This window comes from Petaurus breviceps, unplaced genomic scaffold (genome assembly GCF_028583685.1).
Source record: "Petaurus breviceps papuanus isolate PSGF00001 unplaced genomic scaffold, PetGlider_PUasm1.0 182, whole genome shotgun sequence".
In the NCBI taxonomy this organism is placed as follows: Eukaryota; Metazoa; Chordata; class Mammalia; order Diprotodontia; family Petauridae; genus Petaurus; species Petaurus breviceps.
The window spans coordinates 1,158,261-1,172,575 of NW_027185786.1; the positions used below are offsets into that span (position 1 = coordinate 1,158,261).

At 43.1% G+C, this 14,315-nt stretch overlaps 1 protein-coding gene across 5 annotated transcripts in view; it reads right to left on the reverse strand.

The window, feature by feature from the left end:
- The window catches only part of PSD4 (pleckstrin and Sec7 domain containing 4), a 60,227-nt gene that overhangs the window by 33,359 nt on the left and 12,553 nt on the right, over positions 1 to 14,315 (reverse strand). For 2 of the 5 annotated variants that reach the window (XM_069087523.1, XM_069087522.1), the window contains exon 2: positions 7,796 to 8,056. The exons of the other annotated variants lie outside the window; for them this stretch is intronic. The gene's annotated coding sequence lies outside the window, so the exon portion shown is untranslated. The remainder of the gene's footprint in view (positions 1 to 7,795; positions 8,057 to 14,315) is intronic. 5 annotated transcript variants of the gene reach the window in all.

The following is a 14,315-nucleotide window of genomic DNA, read 5'->3' on the forward strand; positions in this document are numbered from 1 at the left end:
AAAGTTTCATGCACAGGAGTGGCTAGGTGGTGCAGTGAATAGAGCACCGGCCCTGGAGTCAGGAGGACCTGAGTTAAAATCTGACCTCAGACACTTAACACTTACTAGCAGTGTGACCTTGGGCAAGTCATTTAACCCCAATACCCCCGCCTTACCCCCTGCAAGAAGCAAAAAAAAAAAAGTTTCATCCACACAGGAGTTCTCTGTCTTTTGGGATGTTGCAAGACAAATTAAGGATTAAGATTAATAATGATATAATAATTAAAATATGTGAAAATAATATAACTAGTTTTTATAGAATGCTTTAAGGTTTGCAAAGTGTTTTACAAATATTATCCCATGAGATTATTATTCCCTTTTTACAGAAGAGGAAACTGAGGTTGAGGGAGGTTAAATGATTTCTCCCAGAAAAGTGTCTGAAGCAGGATCTGAACTCAGGTCTTCCAGACTTCTGCACTCTATGTACTGTGCCTTCCAGCTTTAGAAAGAGATACAGTATCAGGGGATTTGGGTTCAAATCATGGCTTTACCATTTACTGCCTCTCTGTCCTTACTTCAATTACACTTCAGGCTTTAGGTTTCCCATCTGTAAAATAAAGGGGTTGGACCCCTGTGTCCTGTTCTAGGTATATGATCCTATAAGTAGCAGAGTCCAGAGTCTCTGATTCCAAATCAAATTCTAGAGAATTAGAGCCAAAGAGCTAAGAGCTCTTAGTTGGAGGTGGAAGAGATTCTGTCCCATCTCTTCATTTTACCCAAAGGGAAACTGAGGCCGGAGAGAGAAAAGACCCTCCCAGAGTCACTGGGAACATGGTTCAGACCCTCGATCTCTTCATCTTCTTTCATTTCTGTCTCACTTCTGCCCCTGAGCTGACAAAGCTGGGTCTAAAAATGAAAACCCTTTTGATCCTGCTGTGGTGAGGAGATGTGTGTGTGTGTGTGTGTGTGTGTGTGTGTGAGTGTGTGTGAGTGTGTGTAAGGAAGGAGGTAGGTTCTGGATGGGTAGGGAGAGATCAGAGCTCTGTGGCTCAGGGTCGTTGCTTGTGTGTCTCTTTCCTGGTCCTATCTTAGGGTCTGGGTGTGTAACCAGGCTCCAGTCTCCCCATTCCACCGCTCCCTGGCCTGTCTGTGCATCTGCAGTCTAGGAGGTGGGTGTCCCAGGAAGGCTGAGGTTTCTGCAGATGCATCCGGCTCTGAAACATGCTCCTGAGAGAAGGGACAGTCTTCTTATTTTTTTCTCTCCTGAAAATCTTCCTTTGTCCTACAGACAGGATGGAGAGAAGGAAAAAGCCGGGTAAAAGCAGAAGGGAAGAGCAAGAGTGTGTCTGCTTCACCAAAGGGCATGTGGCCCTCATCTTTGACTCATCTTTGATGGGTTTGGAAGCCAAGCCCTCCTCATGATCAGCTGATGTTTCCCTACTGTATTCAGGACAGAGCAAGCTTCAGGGCACATGGATGTCTTCAAATCCAGTGCGAGTCAAGCCGTCACGTATCCCAGCGACCTCACTGGTCCTCTTCAGAAATATAGCGTGATCAGCACAGAGAGGTTACTAGAGACAGATGCAAATGAACCTGGAAGGCTTAGGCTTGGGGCATGGCAGGCAGTGCAGGTCCAAGATGTGGAATGGGGACAACATGCAGTGTCATCTTAATGGGATGTTTGTGGAAATTCTGAAACACGAACCTTCTTCAAGGGCACGTTGCTAGTAAATGTCAGTCGGGATTCTGACTCCAAGTCCAGCTTTCTGAACTCAGGTGGCTTACGAAGCGCTTTCCTCCCAACAACCCATGAGCTAAGCAGCCCAAGAACGATCATTCTCAGTTTCTTGATGAGGAAACTGCCGGACTTGCTGACGCCAAACGGGAGTAGCCTGAGGGCCATGCACCCTTCTTTGGGGAAAAGAAAAATAGAAGGTTGCTTCCACTATGTTTTCCCTGCTGCTCTCAAAGGCATTTTGCAATTTCCTTCCTATGCATCTTTGCTCAGGTCATTGCCCCTTGCCTAGAAAGACTCTCATTCCTCTCTGTCTGCCCTTTGAGGCCCAGCTCCAATTCTCACTCCCCTGTTCCAGGCTGGATTTGAAATCAGAGGACCAGATTCTGCTACTGCCTCATCACAGGGCCTTGGGGAAGTCATTTCACCTGAGTGGCCCCAGCTTTTTTGTCTGTAAAATGAAAGAGTTGGAGTGGGTGCTTCTAAGGTACACTGACAGTTCTAAATCCTGACAGCCCAATCACAAAAACAACCCACCTCTATTTCAGCTCAAATCCCACCCTCTGCAAGGGGTCCTTCCCCTTCCCCACCAGCACATTTCCAGCACATCCAAAACAAAACCCATTAGCTTTTCCTCCAAATCCCCCACCCTCTTCTGAACCTCCCTATTCCTGTTCAGGGGTGTATAGAGTGTTCAGAAGGCTAGCACCTCAGCTCTCACTAAGCCCTTTGCAGGGCTGCCCATCCTCCTCTGGAGTCCACCTTCACCCAACTCTCAGCTGTGGCTCCCAGAAGCCGTAGCATGGGCACTGGCCACACCTGGCAAAACCATCCCAGGAGACGGGCTAACCTAGAACGAGGGTCACTGACAGGCTTCGTGTCTACTCCAAGCATTCTCTCAGTAGAATGAGTGGATGAGAACAATTCGTTCTCACAGCCATGAAGGCAGCTGTGGAGCCCATCGAGCTTGGTCAGACACTGAAGACACCAAGCTCGTCCACTGCACCCCGGGCCACCGCCAGCCATCCTGACCTTTGTCCTGCCACTGGACTTCCAATGACGAAAGAAGAGAGAGTGACAACTTTGTACAGCCTGCCTCACTTAAATCTGATTCACGTGAAAGTCAAGATGTCCCCTTATAACAACTACTGCTGAGGGAACCAACCTCCTGCAGTGATCTGGTCTCCCACCCTTGGTGTCCTCCCCAACAGCTCGCTCACGCTCTCTCCACAAATCCAATCTGCCACCAAGACTTGTCATTTGATCTGTCACACACATCCTCTTTCTCTGACTCTGCCACCACCCGGGTGCAGACCCTCATCACCTCAGGCCTGGACTGCTGAAGTAGCTGCTGGTGAGTCTGCCTGCTCCAAGTTCCTCTCTATTCCAGGCCTTCCTCCATTCAACCACCAAAATGATTTCCTAAAGCACAGGTCTGACCATGTCACCCCCACCCCTCTATTCAATAAACTTCAGTGGCTCCCCAGGGCCCTCAGAATCAAATACAAAATGCCCTATCCCTTCACAACCTGGTCCTTTCTTACCTTTGCAGTCCTCATACTCAATGACCTGGTGACACTGGCCTCTTTGCTGTTCCTTGAATAGGACAATCCTTCTCCCAACTCCACGGTTTTCATTGGCTGCCCCCCAGACCTCGAACCCTCTTTTCTCATTCCCACCTCCTGGCTTCCCTGACCACTTTCAAGACTCAGTCCAGTCCACCTTCCAAAGGAGGCCTTTCTGTTCCCTCCATCCCCCACATTGCTAGGGCCTTCCCCCTGGGCTGACCTCACCTTCCATCTATACTGTATTTATGATGTATGTACAATTTTCTTTTATATGCTGTCTCCTCCCTCTAGGATAGGCACTCCTTGAAGGCTGTGACTGTTTTCCCCTTTCTTTATATTACTAGTGTTTAGCACAGAAACTGGCATCCAGAAAGCACTTGATAAATGCCTGCCAACCTAACCTATGGGCCCTCCAAGGTCTTCAAGGAGCTTTCCTTTTAACAACACAGTTTGCCAACAAGCACAATATGATTTCCACAAGTTTATGGACCAGGAGCCTAAAACTCAGGAAAGCTGGGTCTGTCCCCTTACTATTACAGACCCAGGGAACGCCACAGCCTGGAGTGGAGCCCAGCTCTGCAGGTTAAAGTTTGCTCCTCTACAAGGACCCATTTACTGCTCTTATGAGCTATAATGCCACATGGGTGTGTTTTATTTTCCCAACCAGACTGAAAGCACTTTACAAGCAGGGGCCACATTTTAAAACGTTGTTTTCCCTGCAGAAATGGGGGTATATTTTCAATGCAGGGTAAATGTCTGTTGTTCAGATGAGGTGGTCCATCATTTTGCAAGTGGGGAAACAGAGGCCCAGAGAGTTTAAGTGACATTCTCAAGGTCACACAGACAGAAATGACAGGTGAACTTTGAGCACAGATCTTTAACTCTAGAGCCAGTGTACCTTGTACCAGGCTCCCAACTCAGTCAGTCTGAGGGCAAAATAGGGTTTAAATTTTTGTGCTCTGGGAGACATCTCTACTTTGTGGCTCTTAGAGCCAGATGCCAAGACCTTCTCTTGATAGAAGAAGGGACTTAGTATGAGGCAAATGAATCCCATGATTCTGGAGTTTTGGAGAATATTATTATTATTATTATTAGGCACTGTTGGCATGATCCAGGGATGCTCTCCCACTCAGCCTTCCATCTATTGCCTTTTCCCATTGTTCAGATCCTGCTCTGTGGTGGGAAAGTCGTCCTTTATCCAAGATGCCATGGCCTTGCTCTAGCTGAATTCTGGCTCTCCCTTAAATCACTACGCCCTTCTCCAGGCGGAGACTCCACTCTCTCCTGACAACGTCTTTATTCTGTTTAGATTTCCTACATTCTTATCTTTGCAGGCATTGTCTTCCCTTATAGTATGTAAGCCCCCTGAGATGGTAGATAGTAGGTGATTAATAAATACTTGGTGATTGTTTGATCTCCTCCCCACAATTTAATAGGAGCAAAGGTAATGTGAGAGGCATCTGGTGGCTCAGTGGATAGAACATTGGACTTGGAATCAGGAAGACTTGAGTTCAAATTTGGCCTCAGACATTTTCTAGCTGTATGACCTTGGGCAAGTCACTTTACCTCTAATGGAAAACCACCCCAGGGTCTTTGCCAAGAAAACCCCAAATGGGCTCACAGAGGATCAGACATGTTTGAAATGACTAAACAACTAAAGGTAATGTGGCACAATGGAATGAGCATTGGACTTGACATCATGAAGATCTGGGTTCTTCTAATCCTGCCTCAGACACTTATGAATGATATGACCATCTAAAGTTGCTTCACCCCCCCCCCCAATTTCCTCATCAAAATGAGGGCATTGGACTAGGGGACGATTTTGGGGGTACCTCCCAGCTCTACATCTGGGAGCCATAATCTAGGCTGTTAATTCAGGGTCTCTCTCCGCTCTTTGACTGTATAGCTCCTGCCATCCATCTCTACCGCTCTTCAAATCATAGCTGCTGTTGTTTGCTGGTCATAGTACCCGGGCTTGGGACAGAGGAGGATTAGACAGAGAAGGAGGAAGGAAGAGCAGAGTGAGGCTTTTCAGAGTCAGGGACACAGGGGTTCAAATTGCTGCCTCAGTCACTTGATCTCTGAGCTTCAGTCTCTTTACCTATAAAATGGACAAAATAACAGTATCTGTATGGCAGGGTTGATTCAAGGGATCGAAGGAGCTGATACAGGTAAAGTGCCTTAAAATGCTATATACATGTATGTTCACACGTGTAGATATACATCTATAAACATATATGTAGATATCCGTTTATATGCTTATGTGTATATACATGTATGTACATCTACATTTATATACTATGTGTACACACATATTTATATAGTACATGTATATCCATTTATATACACACATGTATATATAAATATATGCATGCATTTATATGCATATATACCTTTGTATGCATAATAACAGTTATTAGGATATTATTATTTTAAAATTATTTTGCCATTGTTTATTATTGTTTGCTATTATTTTATTATGATTTTGCCAGATTGATTTTTTTAGAAAGCATTTATTAGTTAATAAGCATTTATCCAGTTCCTGTTTCATGCCAGACTCTGTATTAAACATTAGAGATACAAAGAAAGGCCCAAAACAAAAACAAAACCCCAAACAAAAAACAACATCCTTCATCTCAAAGAACTCACAATTAAATGGTGGAGACAATGTGAAAACAACTGTGTCTCAACAAGCTATAAATGACATAAATTGGAACTAATCAACAGAAGAAGGCACCAGAATCCTGGGGGTGGGGGTGGGGATACAGCCAGAGTCAGGTAGCCAATCAGGACTATGAGAAGGTCAGGGCTGTAAACATGCAGCCATCGACAGAAACCCAGTATTCTTAGGATGGGCACAAGAGGACAGGAGCTGGGAAGGAGAAGCAAAGCCCAGAGATCAGTCGGAGACTAAGAGGGGAACAAGGCAGGAATCCAGTTTCTAGCAGCCCCAGAGTTACTTAAGCTGACTTGCCTGGGGAGTGGGTTGAGTTAGGCAGATAATTAGATAATTAGGGTCTAGACCTATTTGCACTTTCCTAGATGACTTTATTCCACTTTCTGCCCCACCTTCATCTTTTATTCTTTAGTGTTCATGTAGACACATCTATCTTCTCCTTCTTGCACATCCTTGACTTTAAAGGTTGACTTCATTCTCCTTTCCACCTTTACCACAAACATGCACCAACTAGGGCCAACTCCTCTTCATCCTCTGCCCCCTTCCTCTATCTTCCTTGAACACACCATGTCCCCTGGCTGCCCCCTTCTGACATCCTTACCTATGGTTTCTCCCACATTCCTACCCACCAAACCTGCTTTGCCTCCTCATCAGCACCTTCCATCCTTCAATCCCACCCACTTCATCATGTCCATTAACTACCACTTAACTCATTCTCCAGCCCAACGTCCTTGCTTAACCATTTCAGCGTACCTCTTTACCCTGACCCCTAATTTTACCCCAAACCTCCTTCCACAGTCCTGGAATCAATCAATCAACAAGTATTTACTAAACACCCACTCTGTTCTAGGCACAGTGGAAAACAAGTACAAAACTAAACAATCTCTATTTACAAAGAGCTTACATTCTAATGGGGGAGATAAATACTTATATAATTATATGCAACATAAATAGAAAGTGAATAAACACAAATATATTCAAAGTAGTTAAATATGAATTAGTTTGGGACAGGGACACTAGCAGTTGGGGAGATTAGGAAAGATTTCATGCAAAAGATCAAATTTAAATGTCCCTTCTCTTCCTTTATGCCTTTTAACAATTGTCTGCTCTTATTTTAAAGACTAGGTCTTCTTATCTCATCCAGGCTGGAAGTACAGTGGGGTCCTTGAAGGCCCAGGCCCTCTGTGATTGGCATGAGGACTTTGCCCTATTCTGCTTGACATGGGTCTGTTGTCTCACCCCCTTTGTGGGGCCTCACCATATTAATGCTGAACATGGTGCATGTACCTAATTGACTTTGCCGCTCCAAACCCCCACACTCAAGAGATCTGTCAACTTCAGATACCATAGTAGCTAGGACTATAGGAGTGAGCCAGAACGACTGGATTCTATGTCCATTAATGTTTTGTTCTTGTTCAGTCATATCTGACTCTTCATGACCCTATTTTGGGTTTTTTTTTGGCAAACATATTAGAGTAGTTTGCCCTTTCCTTTCCAGCTCATTTAACAGATGAGGTAACTGAGGCAAACTGAGTTAAGTGACTTGACCAGGGTCACATAACTAGTAAGAGTCTGAGGTCAGATTTGAATTCAGGAAGAGGAGTCTTCCTGACTCCAGACTTGGCGCTCTATTCGCTACATCACCTAGGTTTTTTACTCATCCCTTAAAAGTCAACTCAAATGCCACCTCCTCCTGGAAGTCTTCCCTGATCCTTGTCAGTAAAGACCTTCCCCTGTAGACCTTACAAAGCATTTCAATTTTACTTGTCTAATGTACTTCTCGTGGAACATTGTACATGAGGGTTTATTTTTTTTTTTAATGCAGGTAGTTAATACCTTTGTTTTGTGATAAAGTGCATGAATGAGCTCCATTCCTCTGGGGCCTTCTCCTAGGTCACTGCATGCTTCTGAAGATGGATTGCCACAAATTCACACCAGATAGGTGGATACAGTAAGATCTGAGTTCAAATACAGCTTCAGCCACCTTCATCTTCAGCCGAGACTGGTGGATCCCTGTGTCTACATCAAGTCTAGCACCAATATGGTGGTGGTGGGGGGGTGAAGTAGCTGTGTGACTGTCTGCCTCAGTTTCCTCATCTGTAAAATTGAGGATAATAGAACCAACTTTCCATTTTTGTGGTGAAGATTAAATGAGATAACATTTGCAAAGTGCTGCAAACCATAAAACCCTGTAAAAATACGGTAATAATGATGATGATGACAGTGATAACCTCACCACCTACCTAAAGTGATTGGTGTTAGGACCTAAGCTTCTTCATTGATTAAGGACATTAATGTCTGCCCCAGAGATGACATCCTTTTGTTCCCTCCAGGAGTAAAGGGAGTGGTCCAGGAGGAAATAGGAATGTTACTCAACAATTCTAGAATGTTAATCCTAATTGTATTTTTTTTTAATATATCGTGGTCCTTTCCTTGTTTAATATTCCTGTAAATATTACCTGAAATTGTCTTGAGGAAGAGGGTCACATAAGAGAGCCTGAAGATATGTGCCAATTGTTTCTTTTCCAAGGTAGAAATACCTTGGATCTAGATTAATGTTAAATTAACTCAAATTATTTCTGGTAGAATTAGGCCTAAATCAACAAGGATTGTATTAGCATAGATATTTTTTTTCTGGGTTGGGAGTGCTGGCCCATGCTTGTAATCCCTAGTTTGGGGTATGCCGAGATAGGTGGATCTCTGTGTCTGAATCAAATCTGGCACCAATATGGTGGTGGTGGTGGGGTGGATTAAGCCACCTAAAGAGAGGTTAACCAGATCAGGATGGAAATTAAATAGGTCTAAAACAGGTCAAAACTTCAGTGTCATATAAGTGGCCATTAGACTACACACATATCTACAATACATACACACATGTATATGCATGTGTGTACATACTCACACATATTTATATATCCATGTATATATGCACACAATACATTTATGCATCTATACACAGTATACATGTGTATATACATACATTTATTATGTTGACTTATTTATATTATTTACTATATTTTAGTTGTTCTATACATGTATATGTTTATGTCATACAACACACATACACATATATACACATCTAGCTATATATACACATACACATATAAAAAATATCTGTTGGACAGGGGAACAATCCATGACCAAACGAGAGACAGAAAGCATTATGAAATGTAGAATGGATCATTTTGATAATATTAAATTAAAAAGCTTTTTAAAAATTTATTTACTATTAGTTTACAACATTCAGTTCCACAAGTTTTTGAGTTTCAAATTTTCTCCCCCTCCCTCCCTCCACCCCCCATGGTGGCATGTAATCCAATATAGGTTCTACGTATACCTTCACAATGAACATTAGTAAAGTTGTAAAGAAGAATTATAACCAATGGAATGAATAACAAGGAAGAAGAAACCAAACAAAATGAAAAAAGGGAGACGGTAAGTAGCTTGCTTCCATCTGCATTCAGACTCTGTAATTCTTTCTCTGGATGTGGATGGCCTTTTCCATCATGAGTCCTTTGGAGTTGTCTTATAGCCTTGCATTGCTGAGAGGAGCCCAGTTTATCAAAGTCAGTCATCACAGATATGATGTGTCTGTAATTGCGTACAATGTTCTCCTGGTTCTTTAAGAGCTTTTGTACAAACAAATCTAATGCAACCAAGATTAGAAGGAAAGTAGAAAGCTGGGAAACAACCTTTACAGTAACTGTCACTGTTGAGGGCCTCATTTCTCAAATATGTAGAGAACTGAGTCAAATTTATAAGAATACAAGTCATTCCCCAATTGATAAATGGTCAAAGTATATGAACAGGCAGTTTTCAGATGAAGAAAGCAAAGATGTCTATAGGTATATGAAGGAATGCTCTAAATAACTTTTGGTTAGAGAAATGCAAATTAAAATAACTCTGAGATACCACCTCACACCAATCAGATTGACTAACATGACAAAAAAGGAAAATAATAGATGTTGAAGTGGAGGTGGGAAAATCGGGACATTGATGCATTGTTAGTGAAGTTGTGAACTGATTCAACCATTCTGGAGAACCATTTGGAACCATGCCTAAAGGGCTATAAAACTGTGCATACCCTTTGATCCAGCAATACCACTACCAGGTCTGAATACCAAAGAGATCAAAGAAAAAGGACCAATATATGCACACATTTGTAGCACGTCTTTTTGTGGTGACAAAGAATTGGAAATTGAGGGGATGCTCATCCATTGGGGAATGGCTGACTAAGTTGTGGTATATGAATGAAATGGAATACTATTGTGCCATGTACTAATGATAAGCAGGCAGACTTCAGAAAAACCTGGAAGGATTTGTACCAACTGATGCAAAGTGTAACAAACAGAACAAGGAAAACATTGTATACAGTATCAGCCACATTGTGTGACGATCAGTTAAGAATGACTCAGCTCCTCTCAGCAGCGCGATGATCCAAGATGAATACAATGGCCTCACGAAGGAAAACCCTATCCACATTCAGATAAAGAACTGATGGTCTCTTAATGCAGATGGAAACATACTTTTTCACTTCCTTTATTTTTTCTCTTTTTAAAAATCTGTTTCTTCTTTCACAACTGCAACTAATATGAAATATTTTTATATGACAGCACATGTATAAACTATATCAAACTGTCTACCACTTTCAGAAGAGAAGAGGAAGGAAAATTTGGAACTCGAAATCTTGTAAAAATGAATGCTAAAAATCTCCTTGGCATGTAACCAGGGAAAAAAGAAAATACTATAAAATACATATCTGCACTTACATATGTGCATTATATATACATATTATATATACACACACATATATACACAGACACATGAACTTATATCGTTTTTTCTTTATCAGGTATAGGGGAAAGAGCACTACCCTGGGGATCAGAATAACTGTTGTTCATCCTTTGTTCTCAAAGAGGACCAATGACATCAAAAAGGGCAATGTCTTGACTTTTGAGGGAATCGGATTTGAGAGAGTGAGGGCTGTGCAAAGTCATTTCTCCTCCAGAGTCATCGAAGCCCAGTGGCAAGAAATACATCAGGACCACTGGTGATGGCCCTGGAAACAGCAGATGAGCTTGGTCTTTCTAAATCGAGGTCTTTCCCAGGGCTCAGTTTGTCTGAGGCAACACCCATTCAATGACCAAGGGCTAGGTAAGGATTGAGACAAAAGAAGGCCTAATTTATTATCTTCACAAAAATATCAGTCTGGGAGGGGAAGACCCTGGGAGTTTCTGTCCAGAACAGAAAATAATTGCTATTTTTGGAGCCATTTCTCCAACTTCTTGACTGTGTGACAATGAGTAATCTCTAAAGTTCAATTTCCTCATCTATAAAATAAAGCTCATAGCTCTTGGCCAACTAACTCCATCAGACTGTGAGGATGGAGGTGTTGATACACATTCCTGCCCTGCAGAAATGGACATTCTCATTTTAATCATTGCTGCTACATTCATCGTTCCATCCCTCCCTCCCGACTCTTCTTTTGTAATGGCATCCCCTCTAGCTGACTGCACACTCCTCCTTTCCAAAACCTTGATCTCACCATAATTTCCTCTCTCTCTAGGATTTTTAATACCTCCTTTTCCAATGTTTCCCTCCCTCCCACCTCCAAATGGACATCCCCTGGCATCCCCTGCCCCTCTAAGTAAGCTCCTTGGGGGCAGTAACGTTTTCTGTTTGCATCCTTAGCACCTACCCACTGCAGGGTCCATAAGAAGCCCTTCATAAAGTCTTGTTTTATCATTTTAAAAAAGCCTTTGGGACAGCTGGGTGGCAGAGTGGATAGATCACTGGCCCTGGAGTCAGGAGCTCCGGAGTTCAAATCTGGCCTCAGACACTTGACACTTACTAGCTGTGTGACCCTGGGCAAGTCACTTAACACTGATTGCCTTAAAAGAAAAATAAACAGCCTTTGTTGGAGGAAGGCATCTTGGTGTGGCATAGTCAAGGCCCAGGCCCATTGACCCACCCATGAAAATCCCATATAGAATGTTACGAATCATGCCTGATAGAACTCTATTTTCATTCTAAAATGACATTCTACAATTACTGCTCCTCACGCTCAACAGTCTACCTACCATCTCCAAGCCTTTGCATGGCACATTCCTCCCTGCTTAGAATTCACTCCCTCCTCACCTCCATGACAGAGTCCCTAAATTCCTTTAAAGTTCAGTTCAACCTTCACCTTCTACAGGAGACTTTTTCTCTTTTCTATTTTTTTTTCTTAATTAGGGCCAGGGCATAAGGGACTTTTCTCCAGGGTTAGAGTTAGAGTTAGAGTTAGAGAAGGTTAGAGGTCTGGCAGCAGTCTTACTCTTTCTATGGGAGAGATAACTCATATTAACAGCTAATAAGGAGTAGGGACTAGATCTGTGCTTTAATTAGTATAGGCAGCTCCCAGGTGAGGAAATGCCCTCTACCAGTGCAGGCTGGCACTTTTTCTGAAATTTAGAGTTTTATTTCCCTTCTCAATGGGTGGGGAGGGCTTTCAGGGAGGGAGAGAATTTTGAAACTCAAAATTTAAAAATAAATGTAAAAAAAATTTAAATTGAAACTTAGAGTCTTAGAGAGCTTCCTAGAGCACAGAAAGTCTCACTGCATTTCCCAGGGTCACATTCAGTCAGCGTTCATTAGAGGTTAAATAAACCCAGGACTTTCTAGTTCTAAGGACAACTCTCTGTTCATGATCTTTTCTCATTCCTCCAGTTGCTTCTGTCTTGCCCTCCAAAATTACTGTGGATTTGCTTTACATTTATGAGTGGGCTCGGTGTATAGAGGGCTGGACCTACAGTCAGTGAGACCTGGGTTCAAATCTCATCTCAGAAACTCACTAGCTGCATGATACTGAGCAAATCACTTGAACTGTCTGCCTCAGTTTCCTCTTTTGTAAAGTGGGAATACTAACAAGTTTTATGAACAAATGAGATAATATTTATAAAGCACTTTGCAAACCTTAAATTGCTATAGAAATGCTATTAAAAGTGAGTTATTATTATTGTTGTTAAAAGAATATATTGTCAAATTGGTGTTAAAGCGTTTTAGCTGTTGCTCCATTGACCTCCCTGCACCTGGCATACTCATGAGTGTTTCCTTGATAAAATGCATCAAGTGTGGCCAACAGAGGCCATAGGCCAGAGTCTTTGGAAAAGTCAAACACGACAGTGGCAGAGTGTCAACTCTGGCTCCTGTCCTCTAAGCCTTCTCAGCCCAGCATGAAGTGGCACCACCTGAGATGATGGCAGTCGGGATCGATAGATGCCTCCCTCATCTCCTGGCACCAGAGAGAGTAGCGTCTGGCTTGCCAAACTACAAGACTGACTAGCAGCCAGGGAACTTTATCCTCATGTTTCTGGAGGCAGGAAGAGACCTTGGAACTCAACTTCAATCCTCTCGATTAACATAGAGGGAAACTGAGGCTCAGAGGAGGCAGGTCATCTGCCAAGGTCACACAGCTAGTAAGTAATAATAGCTAGGATCATGTTGTCTGGATAGGGCTCGAAAAGAGCTTAGAAGGCATCTAGTCCAACTGTCCCCTTGTTTGTTATTGCTGGTCACTTGTTTCAGTCATGTCTGACTCTTCATGACCCTTTTTGGGGTTTTCTTGGCAGAGATACTGGAGTGGTTTGCCATTTCCTTCTCCAGCCCATTTTACAGATGAGGAAACTGAGGCAGAGTAAAGTGACTTGCCCAGGGTCACACAGCTAGTAAGTGTCGGAGGCTGGATTTGAACTCAGGAAGATGAGTGTTCCTGACTCCAGCCCCAGAGCTCTGTGCACTATAGCACCCCCTAGCTGGAAGCTGAGGTCTTGACATGCTAAGTGATTTGTCCAAGGCCATAGTGATAGTGGCAGAGCCAGGACCGTTGATTCTAAATGCAGGGTCCTTAAAGTTTACAAAGTGCTTTACATTCATGATCTCATTAGATAGTCACAGAAATTCTGGGGCAGGTGCCATTCACAGGCCCACCCCCATTTTATGGACAAGGAAACTGAGGCTGAGAGGTTAAGGGCCCAGCATCACACAGCCAGTAAGCTGCTAGGTGGGATTGGAACCCAAGTCTGTCACTTACTCCAGAACACTGCACTGTCTTCAGAAAAGTGGGGACTCAAGACCAAGTACAATCACAGAATTATGGAGTCCCAGGATTTGGGACAGAGAAGGGACTTCGGCAGACAACCCAGTCCAACCCATGTCCAAAAGGGAATCCCACTACAGCACACTAGGCAAATTGTCCTGCGGCCTCTGCCTGGAGTCCTTGGAAGCTAAAGTCAGTCTTTGTCCTGACTCACAGCTGCCTCTCTTGTGGTCAGATAGCCTAGGGTGGGTGGGGAGGTATTTATGAGAGAGAGAGAGA